We start from the raw sequence: 17,849 nt of genomic DNA, 5'->3' as shown, positions 1-17,849 counted from the left end.
CGGAGAGGAGAGAGGAAGGGCGCGCTTCGTGAGGCACGAGCTCGCGGGCTGTGGCCGGCCTCTCCCAGGCCGGCGCCGCACGTCCTACACGGGGAAGCGGTTTGCTGACGCGCCGGGGGTTGGACCCCCTGAGGTCAAGCCCCCCGACCTCCCTGTGCGAAACAAGGCAGGGTGGAATGCCATCCCCTTCCACGTCCACACACACGTCGCTCCACGGAGAAGGATGCCTTCGCAACGCTTAGCCCGGAAACCTCGAGTGAGCACGACAGCCTTACCTCCGAGAAGCAAGACTGAAGCCGAGCTCACTTCCGCAAGCAGGCCTCTTTCGCCCAGAGAGAAAGCTTGGCCGCGGCGGGGGTGGCGGAAGCCTCAGGGAGGCTGCGTGCCGGGCCTCAGGTCGGGGGCCGTCCTAGAAGGAGGCCCCCGACCTGGACCTCAGCGAAGCCCTTCGCAAGGGCGTCGGGAGCGGCTCCTGCCACGACCGTGACTCGGGACCCACAGCCGAGCAAATACACTCGTTGTGAGGGCACGGGAGGCCTTCTGACAGCAGCCCCGCTTCCCTCAGCCGGGCGCCCGCCCTCAGTCGAACCCACCGGAGCCTGCGTTCGGAGTGCACCGAGCTGAAGACCCGGCTCTCGGCGAGGTCGTGACGGCGACGCCGGCCTTCCGGCCAAACTCTCTGGGGGCGCCCTGAGCTGGGAGGCTCGCCCGAAACGGACGGGGGAAGCGCCAAGCCCCTGCCACGGGATTGCTTCAGGACGATGCATTGGCCCAGCCAGCCAAACTCCGTCCCGGGAAGAGAGAAGCGGCTCTGGCACCTAGAAGCACGGAGCAAGGCACCCAACCCTCAGCTCCTGGAACGCGCTTCCCGGAGGGGGCCCTTTCACCTCCCCATTCCCCGAAAGCACAACGCCTTCTCTCAGAGGCGGAGGAAGACGCGCACACGCTGCCGGCTTGGGCCTCCACTCCAGGGACCGGCGGGTGCCGCCAGCACGTCCGGGGCGCCAGCGGGCTTCGCGGTGTCAAGGTCGACACACGCCCGGGCCTGGCAACCGAAGGAGACAGCTCCACCCTGGATTCCGTGCAACACGGTGCTGCCGGAAAACGTCCGCCCAGGGAAAGATGAGTGCGAAGAGAGAAGCGGGGGGGAGAGAGGCAGGGCGCGCTTCGTGAGGCACGAGCGCCCGGGCTGTGCGGCCGGCCTCTCCCGTACCGGCGCCTCACCTCCTACACGGGGAAGCGGTTTGCTGACGCGCCGGGGGTTGAACCCCCTGAGGTCAAGCCCCCCGACCTCCCTGTGCGAAACAAGGCAGGGTGGAATGCCATCCCCTTCCACGTCCACACACACGTCGCTCCACGGAGAAGGATGCCTTCTCAACGCTTAGCCCGGAAACCTCGAGTGAGCACGACAGCCTTACCTCCGAGAAGCAAGCCTGAAGCCGAGCTCCCTTCCGCAAGCAGGCCTCTTTCGCCCAGAGAGAAAGCTTGGCCGCGGCGGGGGTGGCGGAAGCCTCAGGGAGGCTGCGTGCCGGGCCTCAGGTCGGGGGCCGTCCTAGAAGGAGGCCCCCGACCTGGGCCTCAGCGAAGCCCTTCGCAAGGGCGTCGGGAGCGGCTTCTGCCACGACCGTGACACGGGACCCACAGCAGAGCAAACACACTCGTTGTGAGGGCACGGGAGGCCTTCTGACAGCAGGCCCGCTTCCCTCAGCCGGGCGCCCGCCCTCAGTCGAACCCACCGGAGCCTGCGTTCGGAGTGCACCGAGCTGAACACCCGGCTCTCGGTGAGGACGTGACGGCGACGCCAGCCTTCAGGCCAAACTCTCTGGGGGCGCCCTGAGCTGGGAGGCTCGCCCGAAACGGACGGGGGAAGCGCCAAGCCCCTGCCACGGGATTGCTTCAGGATGACGCATTGGCCCAGCCAGCCCCACTCAGTCCCGGGAAGAGAGAAGCGGCTCTGGCACCTAGAAGCACGGTGCAAGGCACCCAACCCTCAGCTCCTGGAACGCGCTTCCCGGAGGGGGCCCTTTCACCTCCCCATTCCCCAAAAGCACAACGCCTTCTCTCAGAGGCAGAGGAAGACGCGCACACGCTGCCGGCTTGGGCCTCCACTTCAGGGACCGGCGGGTGCCGCCAGCACGTCCGGGGCGCCAGCGGGCTTCGCGGTGTCAAGGGCGACACACGCCCGGGCCTGGCAACCGAAGGAGACAGCTCCGCCCTGGATTCCGTGCAACACGGTGCTGCCGGAAAACGTCCGCCCAGGGAAAGATGAGTGCGAAGAGAGAAGCGTGGGGGAGAGAGGCAGGGCGCGCTTCGTGAGGCACGAGCGCCCGTGCTGTGCGGCCGGCCTCTCCCGGACCGGCGCTTCACCTCCTACACGGGGAAGCGGTTTGCTGACGCGCCGGGGGTTGGACCCCCTGAGGTCAAGCCCCCCGACCTCCCTGTGCGAAACAGGGCAGGGTGGAATGCCAACCCCTTCCACGTCCACACACACGTCGCTCCACGGAGAAGGATGCCTTCTCAACGCTTAGCCCGGAAACCTCGAGTGAGCACCACAGCCTTACCTCCGAGAAGCAAGCCTGAAGCCGAGCTCCCTTCCGCAAGCAGGCCTCTTTCGCCCAGAGAGAAAGCTTGGCCGTGGCGGGGGTGGCGGCAGCCTCAGGGAGGCTGCGTGCCGGGCCTCAGATCGGGGGCCGTCCTAGAAGGAGGCCCCCGACCTGGGCCTCAGCGAAGCCCTTCGCAAGGGCATCGGGAGCGGCTCCTGCCACGACCGTGACGCGGGACCCACAGCAGAGCAAACACACTCGTTGTGAGGGCACGGGAGGCCTTCTGACAGCAGCCCCGCTTCCCTCAGCCGGGCGCCCGCCCTCAGTCGAACCCACCGGCGCCTGCGTTCGGAGTGCACTGAGCTCAACACCCGGCTCTCGGCGAGGTCGTGACGGCGACGCCGGCCTGCAGGCCAAACTCTCTGGGGGCGCCCTGAGCTGGGAGGCTCGCCCGAAACGGACGGGGGAAGCGCCGAGCCCCTGCCACGGGATTGCTTCAGGACGACGCATTGGCCCAGCCAGCCCCACTCCGTCCCGGGAAGAGAGAAGCGGCTCTGGCACCTAGAAGCACGGAGCAAGGCACCCAACCCTCAGCTCTTGGAACGCGCTTCCCGGAGGGGGCCCTTTCACCTCCCCATTCCCCAAAAGCACAACGCCTTCTCTCAGAGGCGGAGGAAGATGCGCACACGCTGCCGGCTTCGGCCTCCAATCCAGGGACCGGCGGGTGCCGCCAGCACGTCCGGGGCAACAGCGGGCTTCGTGGTGTCAAGGTCGACACACGCCCGGGCCTGGCAACCGAAGGAGACAGCTCCGCCCTGGATTCCGTGCAACACGGTGCTGCCGGGAAAACGTCCGCCCAGGGAAAGATGAGTGCGAAGAGAGAAGCGGGGAGGAGAGAGGAAGGGCGCGCTTCGGGAGGCACGAGCTCGCGGGCTGTGGCCGGCCTCTCCCAGGCCGGCGCCGCACGTCCTACACGGGGAAGCGGTTTGCTGACGCGCCGGGGGTTGGACCCCCTGAGGTCAAGCCCCCCGACCTCCCTGTGCGAAACAAGGCAGGGTGGAATGCCATCCCCTTCCACGTCCACACACAAGTCGCTCCACGGAGAAGGATGCCTTCGCAACGCTTAGCCCGGAAACCTCGAGTAAGCACGACAGCCTTACCTCCGAGAAGCAAGACTGAAGCCGAGCTCACTTCCGCAAGCAGGCCTCTTTCGCCCAGAGAGAAAGCTTGGCCGCGGCGGGGGTGGCGGAAGCCTCAGGGAGGCTGCGTGCCGGGCCTCAGGTCGGGGGCCGTCCTAGAAGGAGGCCCCCGACCTGGACCTCAGCGAAGCCCTTCGCAAGGGCGTCGGGAGCGGCTCCTGCCACGACCGTGACGCGGGACCCACAGCCGAGCAAATACACTCGTTGTGAGGGCACGGGAGGCCTTCTGACAGCAGCCCCGCTTCCCTCAGCCGGGCGCCCGCCCTCAGTCGAACCCACCGGAGCCTGCGTTCGGAGTGCACCGAGCTGAAGACCCGGCTCTCGGCGAGGTCGTGACGGCGACGCCGGCCTTCCGGCCAAACTCTCTGGGGGCGCCCTGAGCTGGGAGGCTCGCCCGAAACGGACGGGGGAAGCGCCAAGCCCCTGCCACGGATTTGCTTCAGGACGACGCATTGGCCCAGCCAGCCAAACTCCGTCCCGGGAAGAGAGAAGCGGCTCTGGCACCTAGAAGCACGGAGCAAGGCACCCAACCCTCAGCTCCTGGAACGCGCTTCCCGGAGGGGGCCCTTTCACCTCCCCATTCCCCGAAAGCACAACGCCTTCTCTCAGAGGCGGAGGAAGACGCGCACACGCTGCCGGCTTGGGCCTCCACTCCAGGCACCGGCGGGTGCCGCCAGCACGTCCGGGGCGCCAGCGGGCTTCGCGGTGTCAAGGTCGACACACGCCCGGGCCTGGCAACCGAAGGAGACAGCTCCGCCCTGGATTCCGTGCAACACGGTGCTGCCGGAAAACGTCCGCCCAGGGAAAGATGAGTGCGAAGAGAGAAGCGGGGGGGAGAGAGGCAGGGCGCGCTTCGTGAGGCACGAGCGCCCGGGCTGTGCGGCCGGCCTCTCCCGTACCGGCGCCTCACCTCCTACACGGGGAAGCGGTTTGCTGACGCGCCGGGGGTTGAACCCCCTGAGGTCAAGCCCCCCGACCTCCCTGTGCGAAACAAGGCAGGGTGGAATGCCATCCCCTTCCACGTCCACACACACGTCGCTCCACGGAGAAGGATGCCTTCTCAACGCTTAGCCCGGAAACCTCGAGTGAGCACGACAGCCTTACCTCCGAGAAGCAAGCCTGAAGCCGAGCTCCCTTCCGCAAGCAGGCCTCTTTCGCCAAGAGACAAAGCTTGGCCGCGGCGGAGGTGGCGGCAGCTTCAGGGAGGCTGCGTGCCGGGCCTCAGGTCGGGGGCCGTCCTAGAAGGAGGCCCCCGACCTGGGCCTCAGCGAAGCCCTTCGCAAGGGCGTCGGGAGCGGCTCGTGCCACGACCGTGACGCGGGACCCACAGCAGAGCAAACACACTCGTTGTGAGGGCACGGGAGGCCTTCTGACAGCAGCCCCGCTTCCCTCAGCCGGGCTCCCGCCCTCAGTCGAACCCACCGGAGCCTGCGTTCGGAGTGCACCGAGCTGAACACCCGGCTCTCGGCGAGGTCGTGACGGCGACGCCGGCCTGCAGGCCAAACTCTCTGGGGGCGCCCTGAGCTGGGAGGCTCGCCCGAAACGGACGGGGGAAGCGCCGAGCCCCTGCCACGGGATTGCTTCAGGACGACGCATTGGCCCAGCCAGCCCCACTCCGTCCCGGGAAGAGAGAAGCGGCTCTGGCACCTAGAAGCACGGAGCAAGTCACCCAACCCTCAGCTCTTGGAACGCGCTTCCCGGAGGGGGCCCTTTCACCTCCCCATTCCCCGAAAGCACAACGCCTTCTCTCAGAGGCGGAGGAAGATGCGCACACGCTGCCGGCTTCGGCCTCCAATCCAGGGACCGGCGGGTGCCGCCAGCACGTCCGGGGCAACAGCGGGCTTCGTGGTGTCAAGGTCGACACACGCCCGGGCCTGGCAACCGAAGGAGACAGCTCCGCCCTGGATTCCGTGCAACACGGTGCTGCCGGGAAAACGTCCGCCCAGGGAAAGATGAGTGCGAAGAGAGAAGCGGGGAGGAGAGAGGAAGGGCGCGCTTCGTGAGGCACGAGCTCGCGGGCTGTGGCCGGCCTCTCCCAGGCCGGCGCCGCACGTCCTACACGGGGAAGCGGTTTGCTGACGCGCCGGGGGTTGGACCCCCTGAGGTCAAGCCCCCCGACCTCCCTGTGCGAAACAAGGCAGGGTGGAATGCCATCCCCTTCCACGTCCACACACACGTCGCTCCACGGAGAAGGATGCCTTCGCAACGCTTAGCCCGGAAACCTCGAGTGAGCACGACAGCCTTACCTCCGAGAAGCAAGCCTGAAGCCGAGCTCCCTTACGCAAGCAGGCCTCTTTCGCCCAGAGAGAAAGCTTGGCCGCGGCGGGGGTGGCGGAAGCCTCAGGGAGGCTGCGTGCCGGGCCTCAGGTCGGGGGCCGTCCTAGAAGGAGGCCCCCGACCTGGACCTCAGCGAAGCCCTTCGCAAGGGCGTCGGGAGCGGCTCCTGCCACGACCGTGACTCGGGACCCACAGCCGAGCAAATACACTCGTTGTGAGGGCACGGGAGGCCTTCTGACAGCAGCCCCGCTTCCCTCAGCCGGGCGCCCGCCCTCAGTCGAACCCACCGGAGCCTGCGTTCGGAGTGCACCGAGCTGAAGACCCGGCTCTCGGCGAGGTCGTGACGGCGACGCCGGCCTTCCGGCCAAACTCTCTGGGGGCGCCCTGAGCTGGGAGGCTCGCCCGAAACGGACGGGGGAAGCGCCAAGCCCCTGCCACGGGATTGCTTCAGGACGACGCATTGGCCCAGCCAGCCAAACTCCGTCCCGGGAAGAGAGAAGCGGCTCTGGCACCTAGAAGCACGGAGCAAGGCACCCAACCCTCAGCTCCTGGAACGCGCTTCCCGGAGGGGGCCCTTTCACCTCCCCATTCCCCGAAAGCACAACGCCTTCTCTCAGAGGCGGAGGAAGACGCGCACACGCTGCCGGCTTGGGCCTCCACTCCAGGGACCGGCGGGTGCCGCCAGCACGTCCGGGGCGCCAGCGGGCTTCGCGGTGTCAAGGTCGACACACGCCCGGGCCTGGCAACCGAAGGAGACAGCTCCACCCTGGATTCCGTGCAACACGGTGCTGCCGGAAAACGTCCGCCCAGGGAAAGATGAGTGCGAAGAGAGAAGCGGGGGGGAGAGAGGCAGGGCGCGCTTCGTGAGGCACGAGCGCCCGGGCTGTGCGGCCGGCCTCTCCCGTACCGGCGCCTCACCTCCTACACGGGGAAGCGGTTTGCTGACGCGCCGGGGGTTGAACCCCCTGAGGTCAAGCCCCCCGACCTCCCTGTGCGAAACAAGGCAGGGTGGAATGCCATCCCCTTCCACGTCCACACACACGTCGCTCCACGGAGAAGGATGCCTTCTCAACGCTTAGCCCGGAAACCTCGAGTGAGCACGACAGCCTTACCTCCGAGAAGCAAGCCTGAAGCCGAGCTCCCTTCCGCAAGCAGGCCTCTTTCGCCCAGAGAGAAAGCTTGGCCGCGGCGGGGGTGGCGGAAGCCTCAGGGAGGCTGCGTGCCGGGCCTCAGGTCGGGCGCCGTCCTAGAAGGAGGCCCCCGACCTGGGCCTCAGCGAAGCCCTTCGCAAGGGCGTCGGGAGCGGCTTCTGCCACGACCGTGACACGGGACCCACAGCAGAGCAAACACACTCGTTGTGAGGGCACGGGAGGCCTTCTGACAGCAGGCCCGCTTCCCTCAGCCGGGCGCCCGCCCTCAGTCGAACCCACCGGAGCCTGCGTTCGGAGTGCACCGAGCTGAACACCCGGCTCTCGGTGAGGACGTGACGGCGACGCCAGCCTTCCGGCCAAACTCTCTGGGGGCGCCCTGAGCTGGGAGGCTCGCCCGAAACGGACGGGGGAAGCGCCAAGCCCCTGCCATGGGATTGCTTCAGGATGACGCATTGGCCCAGCCAGCCCCACTCAGTCCCGGGAAGAGAGAAGCGGCTCTGGCACCTAGAAGCACGGTGCAAGGCACCCAACCCTCAGCTCCTGGAACGCGCTTCCCGGAGGGGGCCCTTTCACCTCCCCATTCCCCAAAAGCACAACGCCTTCTCTCAGAGGCAGAGGAAGACGCGCACACGCTGCCGGCTTGGGCCTCCACTTCAGGGACCGGCGGGTGCCGCCAGCACGTCCGGGGCGCCAGCGGGCTTCGCGGTGTCAAGGGCGACACACGCCCGGGCCTGGCAACCGAAGGAGACAGCTCCGCCCTGGATTCCGTGCAACACGGTGCTGCCGGAAAACGTCCGCCCAGGGAAAGATGAGTGCGAAGAGAGAAGCGTGGGGGAGAGAGGCAGGGCGCGCTTCGTGAGGCACGAGCGCCCGGGCTGTGGGGCCGGCCTCTCCCGGGCCGGCGCCTCACGTCCTACACGGGGAAGCGGTTTGCTGACGCGCCGGGGGTTGGACCCCCTGCGGTCTAGCCCCCCGACCTCCCTGTGCGAAACAAGGCAGGGTGGAATGCCATCCCCGTCCACGTCCACACACACGTCGCTCCACGGAGAAGGATGCTTTCTCAACGCTTAGCCCGGAAACCTCGAGGGAGCACCACAGCCTTACCTCCGAGAAGCAAGCCTGAAGCCGAGCTCCCTTCCGCGAGCAGGCCTCTTTCGCCAAGAGACAAAGCTTGGCCGCGGCGGAGGTGGCGGCAGCTTCAGGGAGGCTGCGTGCCGGGCCTCAGGTCGGGGGCCGTCCTAGAAGGAGGCCCCCGACCTGGGCCTCAGCGAAGCCCTTCGCAAGGGCGTCGGGAGCGGCTCGTGCCACGACCGTGACGCGGGACCCACAGCAGAGCAAACACACTCGTTGTGAGGGCACGGGAGGCCTTCTGACAGCAGCCCCGCTTCCCTCAGCCGGGCTCCCGCCCTCAGTCGAACCCACCGGAGCCTGCGTTCGGAGTGCACCGAGCTGAAGACCCGGCTCTCGGCGAGGTCGTGACGGCGACGCCGGCCTTCCGGCCAAACTCTCTGGGGGCGCCCTGAGCTGGGAGGCTCGCCCGAAACGGACGGGGGAAGCGCCAAGCCCCTGCCACGGATTTGCTTCAGGACGACGCATTGGCCCAGCCAGCCAAACTCCGTCCCGGGAAGAGAGAAGCGGCTCTGGCACCTAGAAGCACGGAGCAAGGCACCCAACCCTCAGCTCCTGGAACGCGCTTCCCGGAGGGGGCCCTTTCACCTCCCCATTCCCCGAAAGCACAACGCCTTCTCTCAGAGGCGGAGGAAGACGCGCACACGCTGCCGGCTTGGGCCTCCACTCCAGGCACCGGCGGGTGCCGCCAGCACGTCCGGGGCGCCAGCGGGCTTCGCGGTGTCAAGGTCGACACACGCCCGGGCCTGGCAACCGAAGGAGACAGCTCCGCCCTGGATTCCGTGCAACACGGTGCTGCCGGAAAACGTCCGCCCAGGGAAAGATGAGTGCGAAGAGAGAAGCGGGGGGGAGAGAGGCAGGGCGCGCTTCGTGAGGCACGAGCGCCCGGGCTGTGCGGCCGGCCTCTCCCGTACCGGCGCCTCACCTCCTACACGGGGAAGCGGTTTGCTGACGCGCCGGGGGTTGAACCCCCTGAGGTCAAGCCCCCCGACCTCCCTGTGCGAAACAAGGCAGGGTGGAATGCCATCCCCTTCCACGTCCACACACACGTCGCTCCACGGAGAAGGATGCCTTCTCAACGCTTAGCCCGGAAACCTCGAGTGAGCACGACAGCCTTACCTCCGAGAAGCAAGCCTGAAGCCGAGCTCCCTTCCGCAAGCAGGCCTCTTTCGCCAAGAGACAAAGCTTGGCCGCGGCGGAGGTGGCGGCAGCTTCAGGGAGGCTGCGTGCCGGGCCTCAGGTCGGGGGCCGTCCTAGAAGGAGGCCCCCGACCTGGGCCTCAGCGAAGCCCTTCGCAAGGGCGTCGGGAGCGGCTCGTGCCACGACCGTGACGCGGGACCCACAGCAGAGCAAACACACTCGTTGTGAGGGCACGGGAGGCCTTCTGACAGCAGCCCCGCTTCCCTCAGCCGGGCTCCCGCCCTCAGTCGAACCCACCGGAGCCTGCGTTCGGAGTGCACCGAGCTGAACACCCGGCTCTCGGCGAGGTCGTGACGGCGACGCCGGCCTGCAGGCCAAACTCTCTGGGGGCGCCCTGAGCTGGGAGGCTCGCCCGAAACGGACGGGGGAAGCGCCGAGCCCCTGCCACGGGATTGCTTCAGGACGACGCATTGGCCCAGCCAGCCCCACTCCGTCCCGGGAAGAGAGAAGCGGCTCTGGCACCTAGAAGCACGGAGCAAGTCACCCAACCCTCAGCTCTTGGAACGCGCTTCCCGGAGGGGGCCCTTTCACCTCCCCATTCCCCGAAAGCACAACGCCTTCTCTCAGAGGCGGAGGAAGATGCGCACACGCTGCCGGCTTCGGCCTCCAATCCAGGGACCGGCGGGTGCCGCCAGCACGTCCGGGGCAACAGCGGGCTTCGTGGTGTCAAGGTCGACACACGCCCGGGCCTGGCAACCGAAGGAGACAGCTCCGCCCTGGATTCCGTGCAACACGGTGCTGCCGGGAAAACGTCCGCCCAGGGAAAGATGAGTGCGAAGAGAGAAGCGGGGAGGAGAGAGGAAGGGCGCGCTTCGTGAGGCACGAGCTCGCGGGCTGTGGCCGGCCTCTCCCAGGCCGGCGCCGCACGTCCTACACGGGGAAGCGGTTTGCTGACGCGCCGGGGGTTGGACCCCCTGAGGTCAAGCCCCCCGACCTCCCTGTGCGAAACAAGGCAGGGTGGAATGCCATCCCCTTCCACGTCCACACACACGTCGCTCCACGGAGAAGGATGCCTTCGCAACGCTTAGCCCGGAAACCTCGAGTGAGCACGACAGCCTTACCTCCGAGAAGCAAGCCTGAAGCCGAGCTCCCTTACGCAAGCAGGCCTCTTTCGCCCAGAGAGAAAGCTTGGCCGCGGCGGGGGTGGCGGAAGCCTCAGGGAGGCTGCGTGCCGGGCCTCAGGTCGGGGGCCGTCCTAGAAGGAGGCCCCCGACCTGGACCTCAGCGAAGCCCTTCGCAAGGGCGTCGGGAGCGGCTCCTGCCACGACCGTGACTCGGGACCCACAGCCGAGCAAATACACTCGTTGTGAGGGCACGGGAGGCCTTCTGACAGCAGCCCCGCTTCCCTCAGCCGGGCGCCCGCCCTCAGTCGAACCCACCGGAGCCTGCGTTCGGAGTGCACCGAGCTGAAGACCCGGCTCTCGGCGAGGTCGTGACGGCGACGCCGGCCTTCCGGCCAAACTCTCTGGGGGCGCCCTGAGCTGGGAGGCTCGCCCGAAACGGACGGGGGAAGCGCCAAGCCCCTGCCACGGGATTGCTTCAGGACGACGCATTGGCCCAGCCAGCCAAACTCCGTCCCGGGAAGAGAGAAGCGGCTCTGGCACCTAGAAGCACGGAGCAAGGCACCCAACCCTCAGCTCCTGGAACGCGCTTCCCGGAGGGGGCCCTTTCACCTCCCCATTCCCCGAAAGCACAACGCCTTCTCTCAGAGGCGGAGGAAGACGCGCACACGCTGCCGGCTTGGGCCTCCACTCCAGGGACCGGCGGGTGCCGCCAGCACGTCCGGGGCGCCAGCGGGCTTCGCGGTGTCAAGGTCGACACACGCCCGGGCCTGGCAACCGAAGGAGACAGCTCCACCCTGGATTCCGTGCAACACGGTGCTGCCGGAAAACGTCCGCCCAGGGAAAGATGAGTGCGAAGAGAGAAGCGGGGGGGAGAGAGGCAGGGCGCGCTTCGTGAGGCACGAGCGCCCGGGCTGTGCGGCCGGCCTCTCCCGTACCGGCGCCTCACCTCCTACACGGGGAAGCGGTTTGCTGACGCGCCGGGGGTTGAACCCCCTGAGGTCAAGCCCCCCGACCTCCCTGTGCGAAACAAGGCAGGGTGGAATGCCATCCCCTTCCACGTCCACACACACGTCGCTCCACGGAGAAGGATGCCTTCTCAACGCTTAGCCCGGAAACCTCGAGTGAGCACGACAGCCTTACCTCCGAGAAGCAAGCCTGAAGCCGAGCTCCCTTCCGCAAGCAGGCCTCTTTCGCCCAGAGAGAAAGCTTGGCCGCGGCGGGGGTGGCGGAAGCCTCAGGGAGGCTGCGTGCCGGGCCTCAGGTCGGGCGCCGTCCTAGAAGGAGGCCCCCGACCTGGGCCTCAGCGAAGCCCTTCGCAAGGGCGTCGGGAGCGGCTTCTGCCACGACCGTGACACGGGACCCACAGCAGAGCAAACACACTCGTTGTGAGGGCACGGGAGGCCTTCTGACAGCAGGCCCGCTTCCCTCAGCCGGGCGCCCGCCCTCAGTCGAACCCACCGGAGCCTGCGTTCGGAGTGCACCGAGCTGAACACCCGGCTCTCGGTGAGGACGTGACGGCGACGCCAGCCTTCCGGCCAAACTCTCTGGGGGCGCCCTGAGCTGGGAGGCTCGCCCGAAACGGACGGGGGAAGCGCCAAGCCCCTGCCATGGGATTGCTTCAGGATGACGCATTGGCCCAGCCAGCCCCACTCAGTCCCGGGAAGAGAGAAGCGGCTCTGGCACCTAGAAGCACGGTGCAAGGCACCCAACCCTCAGCTCCTGGAACGCGCTTCCCGGAGGGGGCCCTTTCACCTCCCCATTCCCCAAAAGCACAACGCCTTCTCTCAGAGGCAGAGGAAGACGCGCACACGCTGCCGGCTTGGGCCTCCACTTCAGGGACCGGCGGGTGCCGCCAGCACGTCCGGGGCGCCAGCGGGCTTCGCGGTGTCAAGGGCGACACACGCCCGGGCCTGGCAACCGAAGGAGACAGCTCCGCCCTGGATTCCGTGCAACACGGTGCTGCCGGAAAACGTCCGCCCAGGGAAAGATGAGTGCGAAGAGAGAAGCGTGGGGGAGAGAGGCAGGGCGCGCTTCGTGAGGCACGAGCGCCCGGGCTGTGGGGCCGGCCTCTCCCGGGCCGGCGCCTCACGTCCTACACGGGGAAGCGGTTTGCTGACGCGCCGGGGGTTGGACCCCCTGCGGTCTAGCCCCCCGACCTCCCTGTGCGAAACAAGGCAGGGTGGAATGCCATCCCCGTCCACGTCCACACACACGTCGCTCCACGGAGAAGGATGCTTTCTCAACGCTTAGCCCGGAAACCTCGAGGGAGCACCACAGCCTTACCTCCGAGAAGCAAGCCTGAAGCCGAGCTCCCTTCCGCGAGCAGGCCTCTTTCGCCAAGAGACAAAGCTTGGCCGCGGCGGAGGTGGCGGCAGCTTCAGGGAGGCTGCGTGCCGGGCCTCAGGTCGGGGGCCGTCCTAGAAGGAGGCCCCCGACCTGGGCCTCAGCGAAGCCCTTCGCAAGGGCGTCGGGAGCGGCTCGTGCCACGACCGTGACGCGGGACCCACAGCAGAGCAAACACACTCGTTGTGAGGGCACGGGAGGCCTTCTGACAGCAGCCCCGCTTCCCTCAGCCGGGCTCCCGCCCTCAGTCGAACCCACCGGAGCCTGCGTTCGGAGTGCACCGAGCTGAACACCCGGCTCTCGGCGAGGTCGTGACGGCGACGCCGGCCTGCAGGCCAAACTCTCTGGGGGCGCCCTGAGCTGGGAGGCTCGCCCGAAACGGACGGGGGAAGCGCCGAGCCCCTGCCACGGGATTGCTTCACGACGACGCATTGGCCCAGCCAGCCCCACTCCGTCCCGGGAAGAGAGAAGCGGCTCTGGCACCTAGAAGCACGGAGCAAGGCACCCAAGCCTCAGCTCTTGGAACGCGCTTCCCGGAGGGGGCCCTTTCACCTCCCAATTCCCCGAAAGCACAACTCCTTCTCTCAGAGGCGGAGGAAGATGCGCACACGCTGCCGGCTTCGGCCTCCAATCCAGGGACCGGCGGGTGCCGCCAGCACGTCCGGGGCAACAGCGGGCTTCGCGGTGTCAAGGTCGACACACGCCCGGGCCTGGCAACCGAAGGAGACAGCTCCGCCCTGGATTCCGTGCAACACGGTGCTGCCGGGAAAACGTCCGCCCAGGGAAAGATGAGTGCGAAGAGAGAAGCGGGGAGGAGAGAGGAAGGGCGCGCTTCGGGAGGCACGAGCGCCCGTGCTGTGCGGCCGGCCTCTCCCGGACCGGCGCTTCACCTCCTACACGGGGAAGCGGTTTGCTGACGCGCCGGGGGTTGGACCCCCTGAGGTCAAGCCCCCCGACCTCCCTGTGCGAAACAGGGCAGGGTGGAATGCCAACCCCTTCCACGTCCACACACACGTCGCTCCACGGAGAAGGATGCCTTCTCAACGCTTAGCCCGGAAACCTCGAGTGAGCACCACAGCCTTACCTCCGAGAAGCAAGCCTGAAGCCGAGCTCCCTTCCGCAAGCAGGCCTCTTTCGCCCAGAGAGAAAGCTTGGCCGTGGCGGGGGTGGCGGCAGCCTCAGGGAGGCTGCGTGCCGGGCCTCAGATCGGGGGCCGTCCTAGAAGGAGGCCCCCGACCTGGGCCTCAGCGAAGCCCTTCGCAAGGGCATCGGGAGCGGCTCCTGCCACGACCGTGACGCGGGACCCACAGCAGAGCAAACACACTCGTTGTGAGGGCACGGGAGGCCTTCTGACAGCAGCCCCGCTTCCCTCAGCCGGGCGCCCGCCCTCAGTCGAACCCACCGGCGCCTGCGTTCGGAGTGCACTGAGCTCAACACCCGGCTCTCGGCGAGGTCGTGACGGCGACGCCAGCCTGCAGGCCAAACTCTCTGGGGGCGCCCTGAGCTGGGAGGCTCGCCCGAAACGGACGGGGGAAGCGCCGAGCCCCTGCCACGGGATTGCTTCAGGACGACGCATTGGCCCAGCCAGCCCCACTCCGTCCCGGGAAGAGAGAAGCGGCTCTGGCACCTAGAAGCACGGAGCAAGGCACCCAACCCTCAGCTCTTGGAACGCGCTTCCCGGAGGGGGCCCTTTCACCTCCCCATTCCCCGAAAGCACAACGCCTTCTCTCAGAGGCGGAGGAAGATGCGCACACGCTGCCGGCTTCGGCCTCCAATCCAGGGACCGGCGGGTGCCGCCAGCACGTCCGGGGCAACAGCGGGCTTCGTGGTGTCAAGGTCGACACACGCCCGGGCCTGGCAACCGAAGGAGACAGCTCCGCCCTGGATTCCGTGCAACACGGTGCTGCCGGGAAAACGTCCGCCCAGGGAAAGATGAGTGCGAAGAGAGAAGCGGGGAGGAGAGAGGAAGGGCGCGCTTCGGGAGGCACGAGCGCCCGTGCTGTGCGGCCGGCCTCTCCCGGACCGGCGCTTCACCTCCTACACGGGGAAGCGGTTTGCTGACGCGCCGGGGGTTGGACCCCCTGAGGTCAAGCCCCCCGACCTCCCTGTGCGAAACAGGGCAGGGTGGAATGCCAACCCCTTCCACGTCCACACACACGTCGCTCCACGGAGAAGGATGCCTTCTCAACGCTTAGCCCGGAAACCTCGAGTGAGCACCACAGCCTTACCTCCGAGAAGCAAGCCTGAAGCCGAGCTCCCTTCCGCAAGCAGGCCTCTTTCGCCCAGAGAGAAAGCTTGGCCGTGGCGGGGGTGGCGGCAGCCTCAGGGAGGCTGCGTGCCGGGCCTCAGATCGGGGGCCGTCCTAGAAGGAGGCCCCCGACCTGGGCCTCAGCGAAGCCCTTCGCAAGGGCATCGGGAGCGGCTCGTGCCACGACCGTGACGCGGGACCCACAGCAGAGCAAACACACTCGTTGTGAGGGCACGGGAGGCCTTCTGACAGCAGCCCCGCTTCCCTCAGCCGGGCGCCCGCCCTCAGTCGAACCCACCGGCGCCTGCGTTCGGAGTGCACTGAGCTCAACACCCGGCTCTCGGCGAGGTCGTGACGGCGACGCCGGCCTGCAGGCCAAACTCTCTGGGGGCGCCCTGAGCTGGGAGGCTCGCCCGAAACGGACGGGGGAAGCGCCGAGCCCCTGCCACGGGATTGCTTCAGGACGACGCATTGGCCCAGCCAGCCCCACTCCGTCCCGGGAAGAGAGAAGCGGCTCTGGCACCTAGAAGCACGGAGCAAGTCACCCAACCCTCAGCTCTTGGAACGCGCTTCCCGGAGGGGGCCCTTTCACCTCCCCATTCCCCGAAAGCACAACGCCTTCTCTCAGAGGCGGAGGAAGATGCGCACACGCTGCCGGCTTCGGCCTCCAATCCAGGGACCGGCGGGTGCCGCCAGCACGTCCGGGGCAACAGCGGGCTTCGTGGTGTCAAGGTCGACACACGCCCGGGCCTGGCAACCGAAGGAGACAGCTCCGCCCTGGATTCCGTGCAACACGGTGCTGCCGGGAAAACGTCCGCCCAGGGAAAGATGAGTGCGAAGAGAGAAGCGGAGAGGAGAGAGGAAGGGCGCGCTTCGTGAGGCACGAGCTCGCGGGCTGTGGCCGGCCTCTCCCAGGCCGGCGCCGCACGTCCTACACGGGGAAGCGGTTTGCTGACGCGCCGGGGGTTGGACCCCCTGAGGTCAAGCCCCCCGACCTCCCTGTGCGAAACAAGGCAGGGTGGAATGCCATCCCCTTCCACGTCCACACACACGTCGCTCCACGGAGAAGGATGCCTTCGCAACGCTTAGCCCGGAAACCTCGAGTGAGCACGACAGCCTTACCTCCGAGAAGCAAGACTGAAGCCGAGCTCACTTCCGCAAGCAGGCCTCTTTCGCCCAGAGAGAAAGCTTGGCCGCGGCGGGGGTGGCGGAAGCCTCAGGGAGGCTGCGTGCCGGGCCTCAGGTCGGGGGCCGTCCTAGAAGGAGGCCCCCGACCTGGACCTCAGCGAAGCCCTTCGCAAGGGCGTCGGGAGCGGCTCCTGCCACGACCGTGACTCGGGACCCACAGCCGAGCAAATACACTCGTTGTGAGGGCACGGGAGGCCTTCTGACAGCAGCCCCGCTTCCCTCAGCCGGGCGCCCGCCCTCAGTCGAACCCACCGGAGCCTGCGTTCGGAGTGCACCGAGCTGAAGACCCGGCTCTCGGCGAGGTCGTGACGGCGACGCCGGCCTTCCGGCCAAACTCTCTGGGGGCGCCCTGAGCTGGGAGGCTCGCCCGAAACGGACGGGGGAAGCGCCAAACCCCTGCCACGGGATTGCTTCAGGACGACGCATTGGCCCAGCCAGCCAAACTCCGTCCCGGGAAGAGAGAAGCGGCTCTGGCACCTAGAAGCACGGAGCAAGGCACCCAACCCTCAGCTCCTGGAACGCGCTTCCCGGAGGGGGCCCTTTCACCTCCCCATTCCCCAAAAGCACAACGCCTTCTCTCAGAGGCAGAGGAAGACGCGCACACGCTGCCGGCTTGGGCCTCCACTTCAGGGACCGGCGGGTGCCGCCAGCACGTCCGGGGCGCCAGCGGGCTTCGCGGTGTCAAGGGCGACACACGCCCGGGCCTGGCAACCGAAGGAGACAGCTCCGCCCTGGATTCCGTGCAACACGGTGCTGCCGGAAAACGTCCGCCCAGGGAAAGATGAGTGCGAAGAGAGAAGCGTGGGGGAGAGAGGCAGGGCGCGCTTCGTGAGGCACGAGCGCCCGTGCTGTGCGGCCGGCCTCTCCCGGACCGGCGCTTCACCTCCTACACGGGGAAGCGGTTTGCTGACGCGCCGGGGGTTGGACCCCCTGAGGTCAAGCCCCCCGACCTCCCTGTGCGAAACAGGGCAGGGTGGAATGCCAACCCCTTCCACGTCCACACACACGTCGCTCCACGGAGAAGGATGCCTTCTCAACGCTTAGCCCGGAAACCTCGAGTGAGCACCACAGCCTTACCTCCGAGAAGCAAGCCTGAAGCCGAGCTCCCTTCCGCAAGCAGGCCTCTTTCGCCCAGAGAGAAAGCTTGGCCGTGGCGGGGGTGGCGGCAGCCTCAGGGAGGCTGCGTGCCGGGCCTCAGATCGGGGGCCGTCCTAGAAGGAGGCCCCCGACCTGGGCCTCAGCGAAGCCCTTCGCAAGGGCATCAGGAGCGGCTCCTGCCACGACCGTGACGCGGGACCCACAGCAGAGCAAACACACTCGTTGTGAGGGCACGGGAGGCCTTCTGACAGCAGCCCCGCTTCCCTCAGCCGGGCGCCCGCCCTCAGTCGAACCCACCGGCGCCTGCGTTCGGAGTGCACTGAGCTCAACACCCGGCTCTCGGCGAGGTCGTGACGGCGACGCCGGCCTGCAGGCCAAACTCTCTGGGGGCGCCCTGAGCTGGGAGGCTC

The sequence above is a fragment of the Martes martes genome, assembly GCF_963455335.1.
Source record: "Martes martes genome assembly, chromosome: 2".
NCBI classification, from domain to species: Eukaryota; Metazoa; Chordata; class Mammalia; order Carnivora; family Mustelidae; genus Martes; species Martes martes.
This window is presented reverse-complemented; position numbering follows the sequence as displayed.